The sequence below is a fragment of the Lontra canadensis genome, unplaced genomic scaffold, assembly GCF_010015895.1.
Source record: "Lontra canadensis isolate GAN:19392208 unplaced genomic scaffold, GSC_riverotter_1.0 scaffold86, whole genome shotgun sequence".
Classification (NCBI taxonomy): Eukaryota; Metazoa; Chordata; class Mammalia; order Carnivora; family Mustelidae; genus Lontra; species Lontra canadensis.
This window is the reverse complement of record NW_022631080.1, coordinates 5,770,241-5,786,241: the sequence shown is the minus strand read 5'-3', so window position 1 is coordinate 5,786,241 and position 16,001 is coordinate 5,770,241. Positions and strand designations below refer to the sequence as shown.

General features: G+C 39.5%; 1 pseudogene; it reads left to right on the top strand.

Moving 5' to 3' along the window:
* The first annotated feature begins 7,965 nt into the window (after window positions 1-7,965).
* Window positions 7,966-16,001, top strand: part of LOC116882658 — a 9,260-nt pseudogene continuing 1,224 nt past the window's right edge.

The following is a 16,001-nucleotide window of genomic DNA, read 5'->3' as shown; positions in this document are numbered from 1 at the left end:
ATTTATTTATTTGATAGAGACATCACAAGTAGGCAGGCAGAGGGTGGGAGAAAGCAGGCTTCCTGCTGAGCAGAGAGCCTGATGTAAGGCTCAATCCTAGAACTTGAGATCATGATCTGAGCCAAAGGCAGTGGCTTAACCCACAGAGCCACCCAGGCGCCACCCCCCCAAGAGAGTAGATTTTAAGTGTTCATACCACACATAAAAAATGGTAAGTATGCAAGGTGATGAATATGTTAATTAGCTTGATTGTGGTGATCACTTCACAATGTATAGAGATATCAAACCATCACGTTATACACCTTGAATATATATAATTTTCATTTGTCAATTATATCTCACTAAAACTAGGATAAAGTAAGTGTTCAGTGCTTCATAATGTTCCCATTTGCTAATGAGATCCAGGATTGCAATGTCACTAGCTATGCAAGGTATTTGAATGTTAAAATTTGCTTCAACATGCACTGCCAAAATAATTTTGCTTTGATTTTGAACAGGTTACCAGCAAAATATTAATTCCTAGATAACTTAGCTCAAAGTTCAATTCCAGAAGAGCTTCTGGAAACACTCCACATGCTCTTATAACAGATTCTTTTTTTTTTTTTTTTAAGATTTACTTATTTATTTTGAGAGAGAGAGAACAGGAGCATGAGCAGGGGGAGAAAATCTTGCCTGCAGACTCCCTGCTGAGTGAGGAGCCCAAGGCGGGGCTCAGTCCCACAACCCTGACATCATGACCTGAGCCAAAATCAAGAGCTGGGTGCTTAACTAACTGAGCCACCCAGATGCCCCCTTATGATAGATTCTAATAAGAAACACAAACATAAAGCTCCTATAACCCTAAGCTTCAAGCACTACTTTGGAACTATAAGAAAAAATGGTAGTAAAACCAACACTACTGTATTTCCATATGGCTTCTCTACCAGGCCTACAAACTCTTAATTTACAGCCCTAAGATCAGCTAAGACACTCTATTTCCTGATACTTAACATGGATTTTAAAATACTTTAAAAATACTTAAAATACTTAAAATACTTTAAAAATACTTTAAAATACTTTTATTGTAAAATTGATGATTAGTATAGAAAATTGAGAAAATGATAAATGATAAATAACCTAGAGTTCTATACTTTCCAGAGAACTTTATTTTTGCATGTTTACTACAAATATTTAATGTCTTTTTGTCTTCACTATGTTACCATGACCATCTTTTCATATCCTTAAGCATTCTGTAAAATCAAGTTTAAGTTTATATAATGTTTTATTGTATTCTAGCAATACATAATTTATTTAACCATCTCGCTATAGTTACAAACCTCTTTTTAACATTTTTTAATATTATAATGTGGTGCATGTACTGCAACATAATTCTCTGATTCACAGCAGATATATGCTTTATTAATATATTTATCTTTTTTAGTCATCTACTATCCTTGTCTTGGCTCACCAACACTCTCCATCATAGTCTCTTAGAAACAGTGATTAGGCAAGGGATGTTATCATTACCTCAGTAGGTTAATCTAAGACATTTGGTGGTTTGATAGACAGATGCTAGGAAAATAGGAGAAGAAATGCTCTTTTACCTCTGGAGTTGCTAAAGCAGAGAGGATGGAACTCTGCAGCTGTTGGGGGCCATGTTTTCTTCTTGAGAGGAAACCCATCTGAAGAATGAAGTCAAGTGAAATGACAGTTGGAGTCCAGGACAGTCCTGGCATATTCTGGTTATTACTGCCTGAGCTTGGGCCCTGGGTGTTGCAACTCTTCCTTCAATCTTGTGAACTTCCTTAGTATTCTTTATAACTTTAGGAGCAGCCACATTTCCACTTTTTGCTTGAATTATTTAGAGTTGGGTAATCATCACTTAAAACTGAAAAAACTTATTTTGGTATCTCATGATTTTTTAAAAGATGTCATTTATTTACTATTTTTTAAAGATTTTTTTTTTATTTGACAGAGGGAGACGCAGCAAGAGAGGAAACAGAAGCAGGAGAGAGGGAAGAGAAGCAGGGGGAGTGGGAGAGGGAGAAGCACACTTTCTGCTGAGTAGGGAACCTCATGCGGGGCTTGATCCCAGGATCCTGGGATCGTGACCTGAGCCAAAGGCAGACGTTTAACAACTGAGCCACCCAGGCACCCCTAAAGCTTTTATTTTTAAGTAATCTCTACACTCAACATGGGGCCTGAACTCACAATCCTGAGATAGAGAATCACATGCTCCACTGACTGAGCCAGCCAGGTGCCCCTAATGATTTCCTTTTGAAGGCTGCTTTTGTAGGGGCAGACTTTATGGCTAAAAGAATAATAATACTTCACAGTTCTTCATATATACTCCAAAACTAAATTCCAGAAAATTAACATCGATATGTACTCCATTAGTAATGAATGTAAGCCACAGACCAGGTTTTCTTGAAAAATCTCCATATGATGATGCATCTGTGGGTTTGAGGCTGGTTATAACTCTGAATCTTCATTTTATTTATTTCACCAATAATTATAGATCAGCTGCTATAGTGTGCCAGGAATTGTCCAAAATTAAAGTATGAAGATGAAGAATACAAAAGCCAAATTTAAAAGAGTTCATGTCCAGTGGGGGAAGGAGAAGACTTCCCATCCGAATATATCATGAGGTGGTCCATGATATAATAATAACATGCCTGAGAAGTGAGCAACCAGGAGGCTATCAGCACCCAGCCTGGCTTTGCAGGAGTGATAAAAGGTATAGAACCTCAACAGTATTTCTAAAATAAGAAGTGTGGAGCAGGCATATCCATAGTAAAGATCTGAGAAAGCCTCAGAACCCCTAACAGAGTTAAAGGAAGGTACTTCTCTTGCAAAGCATTCAGGAAAATGACCATACAAAATGAGATGCATTTCTATACATTAAAATATCTGAAAAAGAAATAAAGAAAGCAATCTTAGCTGTAATAGCAGCAAAACCAATACAATACATAGGAACAAAGTTAACCAAGGGTGTAAAAAAAAAAATCCATACAATGAAAATAAGACACTGAAGAAAGAGGTTTAAAAAGACACAAATAAGTGGAAAGGTAGCCCATGTTCATGATTCAGAAAATTAATATTGTTAAAATGTTCATATTACCCAAAGTCATCTACAGATTCAATGGAACCTCTAACAAAATTCCAAAGGCATTTTTCACAGAAAGAGAAACAATCCTAATATTCCTATGAAACTACAAAAGACCCTGAAAAGCCAGAGCAATGTTGAGAAAGAACAAAAACCCTGGAAACACTGAACTTCCTGATTTCAAAATATATTACAAAGATACAATAATCACAACAGTGTGATACCGGCATAAAAAATAGACAGGGACCAGGATGCCTGGTGGCTCAATGGGTTAAGCATCTGATTTTGGCTCAGGTCATGGTCTTGGTGTCCTGGGACCCAGCCCCAAATCAGGCTCCGCACTCAGCAAGGAGTCTGCTTCTCCCTCTCCCTCTGCCCCTCCCCTAACTCATGCTCATGCTCGCCCTTTCTCTCTCTCTCAAGTGAAATAAATAAAATCTTAAAAAAAATAGATACTGACCAATGTAACAGAATTGAGAGCCTGGAAATAAACACTTGCATATATGGTCAACTAATATTTGAGAAAGAAGCCAGTAATACTCAATGGGAAAAGGACAGTCTTTTCAATTAATGATGCTGGGAAAACTGGATATTCACATGTAGTAGAATGAAATTGGACCCATATCTTACATCAGTCACAAAAATTAACTTGAAATGGATTAAAGACTTAAATCTAAGATGTGAAACCATAAAACTTCAAGAATGAACATAGGGGAAAAGATCCTTGATATTGGTCTTGGCAAGGACGTTTTGTATGTGACACAAAAAGCACAAGCAACAAAAAGCAAAAACAAATAAGTGGGACCATGTCAAACCAAAAAGCTTCTGCATAACAAATGAAACAAAATGAAAATGGAACCCATGGAATGGAAGAAAATGCTTACATACCATGTATTAGATAAAGGGTTAATATACAAGAAACTCCTACAACTTAAAAGCAAAACAAAACAAACCAATCTGACTGAAAATATACAGAGAACCTGAATAGATATTTTCCCAAAGAAGATATTCAAATGGTCAAGATGTGAATAAAAATATACTTAACATCCTTGTAGACATTTGCCTGAAGAATCATGAGATGCAACACAAGATTAGAAATGGTGGTGTGGAATGTTCTGGGTATAAGGGGCAATGACTCTCCTCTTTCCTTCTTAATGGTCCATGGTTCCAAAAAGATAACAGACAACATTCAAAAGCTCAACTGGTACCCTAAGAGAACATGCACATTAGCTGAGAGAGAAATTACTGGGAGATCTGTAGATGTCAAAGCAAGTTCAAGGGAATGATGTAACAGAGAGTGCATTTTGGACTTGCTTTGGGATTCAACTGAGTTTGTGAATTTCTCCTGATGGCAAGGTGAGAAGAAACAAACTTAAAGACAATACTGAGTAAGTTTTAACACTTTAGATGCCAGCAGGGGACCAACATAGAACAAGATGGAGATAAAAATGCTGTCTCCCCACCAATGACATAGTAGCATATGTGTGAGCGAGGAGATTAGACATCAATCCCAAAGAGCTGGAGTCCAAACCCCAAATTTGCCTTAAAGACTAAATGAGAACTCACCAAAGTAACTAGGCTTATCTGGATGTCACAATAAGATCCTAGTGATAACAATGTCACCATTATTACATCAGAGAGCATAAGGGGCTGGGGTAGAGTGTGCTGTGATAGAGAGTAATTTGTGGAAAGACACAAAAATTACATCCTGTCACCTAATGCCTAAGTCAGTGGTCTATCAATTTACATCGCTATGTTTTCTTTAACCAAGTCTACTCTAAATAGAATATTGGATGGATGACTTGCTAGATTTTCATGTACTATTATAAATACCTACCCAGTACTATATAAAAATTAAAGATTTCAGGAGCACCTGGGTGGCTCAGTTGGTTAAGTGTCTGCGTTTGGCTCAGGTCATGATCCTAGGGTCCTGGGATTGAGTCTAACATTGGCCTCTTTGTTCAGCGGGGAGCCTGCTTCTCCATCTACCTGCCAGTCCCCCTGCTTGTGCACGCTCTCTCTGTCTCTCTCTCTCTGTGAAATAAATAAATAAGTAAAGTCTTTTAAAAAATGAAAGATTTCCTATATTTTACTAGCTGGAAAAATGTTACAGGCAAAATCTAAATTATGCTTTTTGGGAGTCAAATGATCAATATTCCTTGCTAATCGTCAATATAAAAAATTAAATGGATCACCTCCAATAGTACAGGAATAGGACTTGTTCCTGTTTGTAAAATAAACCCCTTCCAATGTTTACTTATGACTACTTGTTCTCTCTTTAAGGCAAATCAAGTTACTCCAGGAGACAATGATCACAGCCTCCATTGGATCCCACCTTCTGGTCCTTGGCCGTTCTCATAGCAAGCCAACTCAGGACAGGGTCAGTTCTGTCTTCCAGTTTCTGCCCTTCCAGGTTATACACAGCCATTATACCCCTTTCCCTGCTTACTGGTAATTTTTTCCCCTTTAGCAAAAAGCAGGTTTTCTTCTGGAAAATATCCTAGAGACCTTGGTTTTTTAAAGTTTAATGACTCTTACAAGAACTCATGATTTAGAACAACAACAACAACAACAACAACAAAACAGCTTTATAAACCAGCTGCATGTTATGCACAATGCAAATATTTAGGAGTACCAATCTCCTTAATTTTCACTGTTTTCATCCCTTCTCTAATAATACCATTTTTCCTTTGAGAAGCCTAGCGTGCCCTCTGTGAGGACATGGCTCACAAGGGTTGCAAGAAAATCTCTTATGCTTCCTTGTGTCGGTGCACCACACCTCAAGATCCTGCTTAATGAATGTCTCCCCTCTCCTGACTGCCACCGCCTCAGAGCCACCAAGGTAATAAGAACATTCTTGACGACCTACTCCCTTACTGATGGCTCCTTACTTCCATGCTTGAGACCCAATCATTTTACTCCTTAGCTTTTCCTAGAATGTAGCAACTACATTGAGGAATGCCTTCTCTTTCCCTCATTCTTGCTGTCTTCTTGTAGGAGTTTATGGTAACCTACCAAGTGTATTGTCAAGGATGCAAGATCTTCTTTTTATGATCTTGTGTAGGTTCTGATGTTTAAAGATTAGAACTTTTATTTCAGACGACTGGAGAGGAAGAGATAGCCTGTGTTCACTAAAGTGATGGGTTCATTGAGAAGGTTTTACATCCATTTGCAAGGGACAAAATGTGCCTTTATTTTGATTTGCTTTTTGTTCTTGTTAAATAAGACTAGAAATAACTCACAAGATATTCATGGCCACTGTACTCCTTTAAGAAAGGGGTAGTCTGTTAACAATATATGCATGGAAATAAGCAAAGGTAATTTATAAAGAAAAATGTATAGTATTCTAATAATAATTACTGCTATCATTCATACTACCCTATCACATAATTCTCACTTTAAGTATTTAAGTAGATTTCCAGATAAATTCTACACTCCTTTAAGAAAGAGGAAGACTCGGGGCACCTGGGTGGCTCAGTGGGTTAAAGCCTCTGCCTTCTGCTCAGGTCATGATCCCAGAGCCCTGGGATCGGTCCCCGCACCGGGCTCTCTGCTCAGCAGGGAGCCTGCTTCCTCCTCTCTCTCTGCCTGCCTCTCTGCCTACTTGTGATCTCTCTCTGTCAAATAAATAAATAAAATCTTAAAAAAAAAAGAAAGAGGAAGACTTTATCATGTGTTTTAATTTTATCTGGGATACCTACCAAAGGTCTTTTCATACAGTGGGACTTTCATATATATGTATTGTAGGTATATGTATATGTATATATTCTAAATACATCATAATATGGAATATATACATATATTATGTCTCATGCATAGATCTAATATTTTCATACTTGGTGTAATTGTTATTTCAATAGACAATTTCTTTTTTCAGTAGGGAGAGAAAGCCCAATAAAAAGATTTAAAATCCTAGAACCCCCCGTGAGACTTGGAAACATCAATGGCACTAGGAATTCCGAAGCCGTGTGCTAAGCAAACCCGAGGAAAGGGGTGAGAGCAGAGCCGGGGACTGGACTTGGCAGAAGAGCCCCCAGGTGGGGTGGGGGGGCTGCCGGGGGACAGGACGACCCTGGAGCAGGTGTCCTGATGTCTAGTGAAGACTCTGCCCGGGGCGGGAGGCAAATCCCTCCCTTTCCACATTCGGAAGCCGTGCCCGGGGCCCCTCCAGCCTCCCTCCAGGCGTCCCCAGCGTGTTCCTTCACAGCGTGGCAGACTGGGACCCTGAAGCCGCCGGACGGGCGCCCCGCGGTCCGGACGGGCATGACGTGGCCGCTGCGGCAAGGGGAGGGCGCGAAGGCGGGACGGCTCCCTCTGCATCCCGCAGGCAGCGCTCGCACCCGGCTGCGTGGGACCCGCCGCCCGAAACAAGCGCGGGACGCGCGGAAGGAAGCAGCCGTCGGGCGAGAGGCTGCGCTGCCAGCCTCGCCGCCGCGCTCATCGAGGGTGACTGTGCTGCACGAAGGCCGCGGAAGCAATTCCGAGGGAAGGATGCGACGGTGGCGACGTGTGGTTTCCGAGATTAGGCTTCAAGACCCGACCAAAGGCTCGAGCGGGGCCGAGTCCCCCGAGTCTCTGTGCCGTGGCCTGCGGAGAGGGGCCCGGCGCGCTGCCGGCGCGTTTGCACATTTCTGCACTGTGGCTGTCCACCCGTCCCCCTCGGCCGTCCTGGCCTCTCTGCCGGCCTACTCTCTCATCAGCATCCCATGCCGCGTCGGTCCACTCGCTCGTGCACATTCTCCACCGACCTCTCGCGGACTCCGACACCCAGGACCCTAAACACCCTCCGAGCTCGGGACTCCCTTCTCATTGCCTTTGAAGCGGGTTCTCCTCCTCGCCTTTCCCTTCCCGCCTTCCTTCTCATTTCCGTGGCTTCGTCTATGCAAATACGGTCCGCCGAAGACCTTAAACTGCGTTGCACGGTACACAGTCTGGCCCCTTCAGAATCAAAAGTGAATTATCTTTGCCTTAGTTTCCCCCTTTGGTAAGAGGTCGGAGGATTCGTATACGGAAACCAGGCAGGACAATAAACCATATTCTTCCACAATCCACATTTTTCTTTCTTTTTTTAAAACATTTTATTTATTTGACACACAGAGAGAAAGAGCATGTGCAAGAGATGGAACACAAGCAGGGTGGTGGAAAAGGGAGAAGCAGGCTTCCCGCTGAGCAGGGAGCCCAACACAGGGCTCCCTCCCAGGACCCTGGGATCACAACCCGAGATGAAGGCAGATGCTTAATGACTGAGACACGCAGGATCCCTCAACCCACATTTTTCTAAATGGATTACTAAATGCATATTGCTAATCACATCATTTCGTGTATGCAAAACAAACCAAAAGAGAGGGAATCAAGATGTCGTTATCCATTGCTAATTACAGATTAGAGGATTAAGTTGGAAAGAATCTCACTGTAGGAAAATGGTAAAGGGAAAAAAAAATCAAGAAGCCTAATATTGTTACATTCAACAGAGACAACAAAGAAAACAGAGTTTAAGCCTTTCTTCAAAGGATTTTAGAAGCAATTTGATGGATTTTTACAATCCAATTAGCTGGGGTTTTCTGTTCATTTGTTTGTTGTTTAATAATCAAAAGTTCAAACTCTGCCATCAATACATTTCTAAAGCAAAAGAACAGGGAATGGCAGACTCTCCCCAGCACAGACAGAAAAGAAAAGGGGCTTCATTGTTTTATAGCAATAAGTTCCTTACCATGAAATTCTAGATTTCAGTCCCAGTTGTGCTACCTCCTGCGGACTATCCTCTACTCCCTCATGGTATCATAAGCTTTACACCACAGCCATCCAGACAGGTGCACTTTCCCAATGTGACTCTGAAACCTTATTGGTCATGCTAAATTCATCTTAGGCTACAAAGTAGAATACATGTTCTTGTGCCGCAGAAATGTACTTGTTCAGTTTTAGGTGTTTTGAGGAATAAATTATGTCACTGCATAATGCAACATAACAATTCCATGCCTCATTGTGCTCACTATACTGATTGAACTTGTCCGCCAAGAGAGAGGTTTTGAAAGTTAACAGCTTCAAATCTCCAAATCCAGTCAATTTATATTATCTATCAAACAAACATGGTGTGGCCTGGAGAAGTCACAAGAAAAAAATGGGACCTTTTGCTGAAACTAAATAGCACTTAAATGTCTGTAAGTCTCCATTACTAAGGAATAGAATGATTCTTCTTTTAATTTAAACTAACAGTTTTAAGTGGGAGAATAGAAAATAAAATTTTCTTACTATTTCTGAAATTATATTGGCACACCTCATCATTTACTTAATTCATATCCTATAACATAATGTAGCTAACCTGTCTAAAACTTCCACTATTCTTCATTCAATATGGAAATATAACTAATCATGAATATTTACAAAAAATGGGAGTAATATTTCTTTAGGTGAGATACAGATGAGCTCAGTTTTGTGGGAAAAGAACCAGAAAAACCTAAAAGCTAATATGATGTAATTTTTTCTGCTAATGCAGATAAATCTGTCCCTAATAAAAGTCAGAGTTTTATTGCAGAATGCAGTTGCAGATAATAGTTGTTGTGATGTAAATGATACAATTTTATCTCACTGGGGAAGCAAAGGTAATTGAAGTCTTTAGATCATTTCCACATTTTAAGTATTCTTTTATAGGTTTTTCCAAATGAAATATTTTGCCCTGTGTATAGTGTTGTAACTTTGGAATCTAAATACAGTGATAAAAGAGCGACTTGGATTTAATTATTAAAATTGGCAAGTCATTCAATCATTTATTCCAAAACTAATCATGGAGCATCTTCTCTCTGCCACATGGGGTTAGAACTGGAAGACGTTCACAACCAGAGCCCCAACAGAGGGTACAGCTTAGTGGTTTTGAGTTTGCACTATTTCTCTATTTTTCTAAGTCCAACAGTCATACCAGTCTCCTTTGACTAAAAGCTGCCTCCACACTAAAGGTGTGACCTGTGGCTGTGGCACAAAATTTTCCCTTTGAGAGATTTCACAGGGACGGGGGAGAACCTGCCAGTGCTGCTGGCACCTCTACCTCCAGAAACAGTGACAGGGCAGAGCAACCTGGGCAACTTGGAATCAGAATACCATATTGTGGGCTCCATTTTGTCTTTAAGTTGGGTTGCATATCAGGATGAGATGCTAAGCTTCTAAGAACCACCAAAATTCCTGTTATCTTCCTTCATTCCATCTCCTTTCATGCCAGCTAAGTAATGACTTCCTCCCAGAGGACTCAGCAGCATGGCTGAGTACCAACATGCTTCTGAGGTGAGAAGACACCACTGTTTCCTGTTTGAGCTACGTTGGACATTCTATGTAGCATTCTGTCTGTCTATTCTGATTTTTTTTCAAAGATTTTATTTATTTATTTGACAGAGATCACAAGTAGGCAGAGAGGCAGGCAGAGAGAGAGAGGAGGAAGCAGGTTCCCCGCTGAGCAGAGAGCCTGATGTGGGGCTTGATCCCAGGACCCTGAGACCATGACCTGAGCCGAAGGCAGAGGCTTAACCCACTGAGCCACCCAGGCGCCCCTGTCTGTTCTGATTTTAATGAGGTGTAACTTACATAAAATAAACTACATGTGTTTAAAGCAATTTGAGAGGTTTCCACACATTTGTATTTCCATGAAAGCACATCACAGTCCAGATAATGAGCAAATCAATAACCTCAAAAATGCTTCCTCATGCCCCTCTGGTACTTGGCATTCTAAGCCCCAGATTTTTCTATTGTAAAACCAGCATGAACATAACAAGCTCATAATGTTTTAGTAACAATTTACAAAATTCAAAAGGTAGCAGGGGATAAGGTTGTGTTAAATCCTTACCCCCACTTTGCATTTAGTGAATATGCAGGAAACATGGCGTTCTGACTGACCGTACCATTTTATGCTTCTCGTCCTCTTCCCTCTGATAAGTCAAATCTGCTCCCATGCTTACAACCAGAAATAAGATTCCACATGGGTTTTCTGAGTGAGCTGTGCAGGACAGAACTGGGCATTTTGAACTATCCAGGGAGAGGATGGTAACTACAGACACAATCTCTAGTTCTGGGTGACCACTAAGCCAAAGCCTTATGTGAATGTGGAAGGGAAGGGTGTATCAAGGGCAGTAAGATCACTACCAGAAGAGAGTGTGATCTCTCACCAACAGCTGACACCAGGGGATGGAGAGTCACAAAATTCTGTCAACAAGGAAAAGCAAGGTACAGAGGGACCCTTAGCTTCCAGGAGAAAGCTGTGCTTACCTGACTCCACGTGGACTCAGTCAGAGCTCAGTTCTGTAGATGTTTAAATGAATATAGTTGAGACATGACACTTCTTTGAGAATAGACTGTTTTCACATACCTGTGTAGGAAAAAAAAGGGAAGAAATGGAAGGTGAGTAGAAACTGCCACACTACAATATTCCTCTTTGGAGTTAAGATCGTTTTAGGCTGATTTTTTTTTTAAGTTTTTATTTATTGTGGTACCTGGGTGGTTCAGTCATTAAGCATCTGCCTTTGGGTCAGGACATGATCTCAGGGTCCTGGGATCGAGTCCCTCATTGGGCTCTCTGCTCCACGGAAAGCCTGCTTCTCCCTCTCCCACTCCCCCTGCTTGTGTTCTTTCTCACTGTCTCTCTCTCAAATAATGAATAAAATCTTTTTTTCAAAAAAAGATTTCCTTAAAAAAAGATTTTATTCATTTATTTGAGAGAGAAAGAAGGAGAGAAAGAGAGAGAGAGAAAGAGAATGAGCAGGACAGAAGGAGAGGGAGAAGCAGGCTTCCGGCTGAACAGGGAGCCCAATGCAGGGCTTGATCCCAGGACCCTTGGATCATAACCTGAGGCCAAGGCAGATGCTTAACCAACTGAGCCACCCAGGCGCCCATAGGCTGATTATTTTTAAGAAACAGCAGACATAGCAAAAGCTTGGAGAACCGAGTAGAAGTTAACCTTTTGCAAGAGACATTTACAAGAGAAGCCTGCAATTGTAAGGGCATCTCCCTCTCTGAACCCAGAAGAGAAAAACCACTCTAACTCCAGCAATTCCTATCAATAAAAAAGGCAGGAACCTAAATCAGTATAACAACCTTACCCTTGATTACTATACTTTTCCTGATAGCCTCCCATAATGGACTCCCTACACCTAACATCTGTCTTTAGCTGGAGATGGTATTTAAGGGGGTGGCTTGGCCCATTTCAGGGAGTTACTCCGTTTCCCTGGGTCTCACCCAGGCATAAAGGAGATAATCAACTTCTGTTTTTTCTCCTACTAAGCTGTCATTTTATTACTCTGTGTGTGTGTGTGTGTGTGTGTGTGTGTGTGTGTGTGTTGGCAGGTGAGGGAGGGGCTCAGCCAAGAACCTAGAAGGATAGAGGGAAATTGTGTTTCCCCTCCCACAAAACTGCCTTAAGGAACCCACTTGCTTATAAGAAAAGGAATGGATGGATTTCATATTTTCAAAAAAGTCAGTACTAAGTCCAGGTATGACTGTAACCATTTTCTAATTTAAAAACTGACGTTTAGATGGTTATGTTGTTTTGAATTGAATCTTGCTAGTTTTCTAACTGTTAAAATTCACATTTTAAAATCATGTTCAAGCAGTAGATGATTCAAAGCAATATAAGTTTGTCCAACTGGAATTTGGGATATTTATTTTAAAAGCACACTATGTCATTAAATTGTCCATATCCTAACACACACAGGCTTATAAAATATGTTAATTCATTCTTTTCCAGCTTGGGATCTCACATCTCAGGCAAAGCTCATTTTTTTTTATTGTGCTTTCTAAAATAGTAAGTATTGTGAAGGACATTGGAAATGGTAGAATTGGAACTATTTTTTAAAGTTTTGAAAACAGATGAAATGGATTAGATTCAATCATAAGAAACGGCCATTTGTTAGGTTAAAATCATTCAAGTATAATAATTTTTATGGTTCATGCTAAATATTTCAGGTTCTTTATGAGAATTTTGGGTCAGAGTCTACTTCCAGAAGCCTACTTCTATTTTGTTTTTTTGTAAAGCATTTCTCTTAACAAAGATAAATAACAGAAATGGACTCAAATACAGAAAATAAGCAGGTGGTTGCCAGAGGGGAGAGAGGTGGGAAGATGTGCAAAATAGCTGAAGGGGATTAAGACGTACACACTTAACAGTTATAAAATATATAAATCACTGGGATCAAAGTACAGTATAAGGAATATAGTCAATAATACCATAGTAACTTTGGTGACAAATGGTGACTACATTTATTGTGGTGAGTGCTGAGTAATGCATGAAATTGCTGTCACCATGTTGTGTCCATGGACCTAATGTAACACCACTGTATGTTAACTATACTTCTATAAAAAATGCTAATGCAAAGATCATTATCAAAATACTATGAAATAGAATTTACTACCATATTAAAAGGAATGTACACCATGACCAATTATTACTTCTAGAATGCAAGAATAGTTCCACATATAAAAATTCAATGCCACACAGGTTAAAGGAGGAAAAAAAGCCCACATAATCATCTCAACACAGGTAGAAAAAAATTTGTCAAAACTCAATGCCATTTTATGATAAAAACATTCAAAAAATAGAGATAGAAAAAAATTTCTTCAAAATGCTAAAGGCCATGTATGAATAAAAAAAAAAAAACCCAGAGCTAAAATACTCTACAATGAAAGACAAAAAGATTCCCCCTAAGATTAAGAACAAAACAAAGATGTCAGCTTTTGTCACTTGTATTCAACATATAATTAGAAGTTCTAGCTACAGAAAAAAAGGCAAGAAATAAAAGGCATCTAAATTCTAAAGGATGAAGTAAAATTATCTCTCTTTACAAATGACATGATCTTATATGTAGAAAATCTTAAATATTCCACAAAAAACCATTAGAGCTAATAAACAAATTCAGAACATAAAATCAACAAACAAAAATCAGATGTGTTTCTATATACTAACAACAAACAACTTGAAGAGGAAAATAAGGAGAAAGTTCCATTGAAAATACAACCAAAAAGGATGAAATACTTAGGAATAAATTTAATCAAAGGAGCTAAAGATTTATATCCTGAAAACTACCAAAAATTCTGAAAGAAACTGAAGACAACTTAAATGAATGGAAAGATATTCTATGCCCATGGATTCAAAGATGTAAACTATTGAGATGACAATAGTACCCAAAGAGATCTACAGATTCAATGGTGTCTTTACTGACATCCCCATGATATTTTTGTAAAAAACCAGAAAAACCCGTTCTAAAATGTATGTGCAATCTCAAGGAACATGAATAGCCAAAACAATGTTGAAAATAAAAAATTTGAAGAACTTAGCCTTCCTAATTTCAAAACTTAATGAAGAGCTATAGTAATCAAAATAGTATGATACCATTAGTGAGCCCTGTTGCTTGACTATAGATCCCAACAGTTATCTCTTACCACAGTTTTTTGAGGTGTTGACAATGACTAGAACATACCAGCACCAGACTGGAAAAGCCCTGGTAGCAATGGAATGCCTAGGTCATACCCCACATATCCCCTTCCTTGCCCATGATCACCGCTGAACACATAGTGACCCCTACCCATGATCATGCACTCTCCACATGCTCCCTTGCATGTTCCCGCCCAACCCCATCTATAAAACTTAAGGTGTACATCTTGTGGGTGGAGAGGTCTGTTGTTAAGGCTTGAGCCTGACACTTTTTCTAGACCTTGGCACCCAAAATAAATTTCTCCCTTTCTTTTTTCCAAACTCTTATTTCTTGTGTTATTCGCTTCTCTTGCGGTAAGTTTATCTAAGTTTTTAGGCAGCAGTGTTGGCAAGCCTGGCCAGGAGATATGCTTTCAATTTGTCCAGCCTACTGGGGATTTCCCAGGATGCACCAGTTGGCTATAGCAGTGCACCAGGGCTTACTGATTTATTTCCTGAGTTCACAACTATAATAGATTGTTCAGTAGCAATACTGGCATAAAGACATATATATCAATGTAATAGAAAACCTAGAAATAAACCTTCTCATATATGGTCAAATGATTTTTGGCAAGGCTGCTAAGATCATTAAATGGGTGAAAAGACAGTCTTAACAAAATGGTGCTGGGAAAACTGGATATTGACACGCAAAAAAAAAAAGTGGCACTCTTATCTTACATCATATACAAAAATGGACTCAAAATGGGTCAAAGACCTAAATATAACATAAAACTATAAAACATAAAAAGAAGAAAGTGGGAGAAAATTTCATGAAACAGGATTTGGTATAGATTTGCTGGATTAGGACATTCAAAGCACAGGTTTTTAAAAAAGAATAGATAAATTGGACTCAATCAAAGTGAACAACTATTACTGTATAGCAAAGGACAAAGTCAAGAGAGTAAAAAGTCACAAAACGGGAAAAATATTTGCAAACAATATATCTGATAAGGAATTAATAGCTAGAATATACAAAGAATTCCTACAATTCAAAAACAAACAAAAAAAACCGCCCAACTAAAAGCCTGATGATTTATTTTTTTTGAAGATTTTATGTATGTATATATGTATGTATTTGATAGAGAGAGAGAGAGTGAAAGAGCACACAAGCAGGCAGAGGGAAAGGGAGAAGCAGGCTCCCCGCTGAGCAAGGAGCCCAATGCAGGGCTTGATCCCAGGACCCTGGGATCATGACCTGAGCTGAAGGCAGATGCTTAACTGGCTGAGCCACCCAGGTTCCCCACTGATGAAGGATTTAAACAGACATTTTTCCAAAGAAGATATGCAGAGGGCCAATGTACAGGTGAAACCATGCTCAATCAGCATCGGTAGTCATCAGGGAAATGCAAATCAAAACCACAATGATATACCACTTCATATCCATTAGGATGGCTATTATACCAAAAAAAAAAAAAAAAAAGAGAAGAAGAAGAAGAAGAAGAAGAAGAAGAAGAAGAAGAAGAAGAAGAAGAA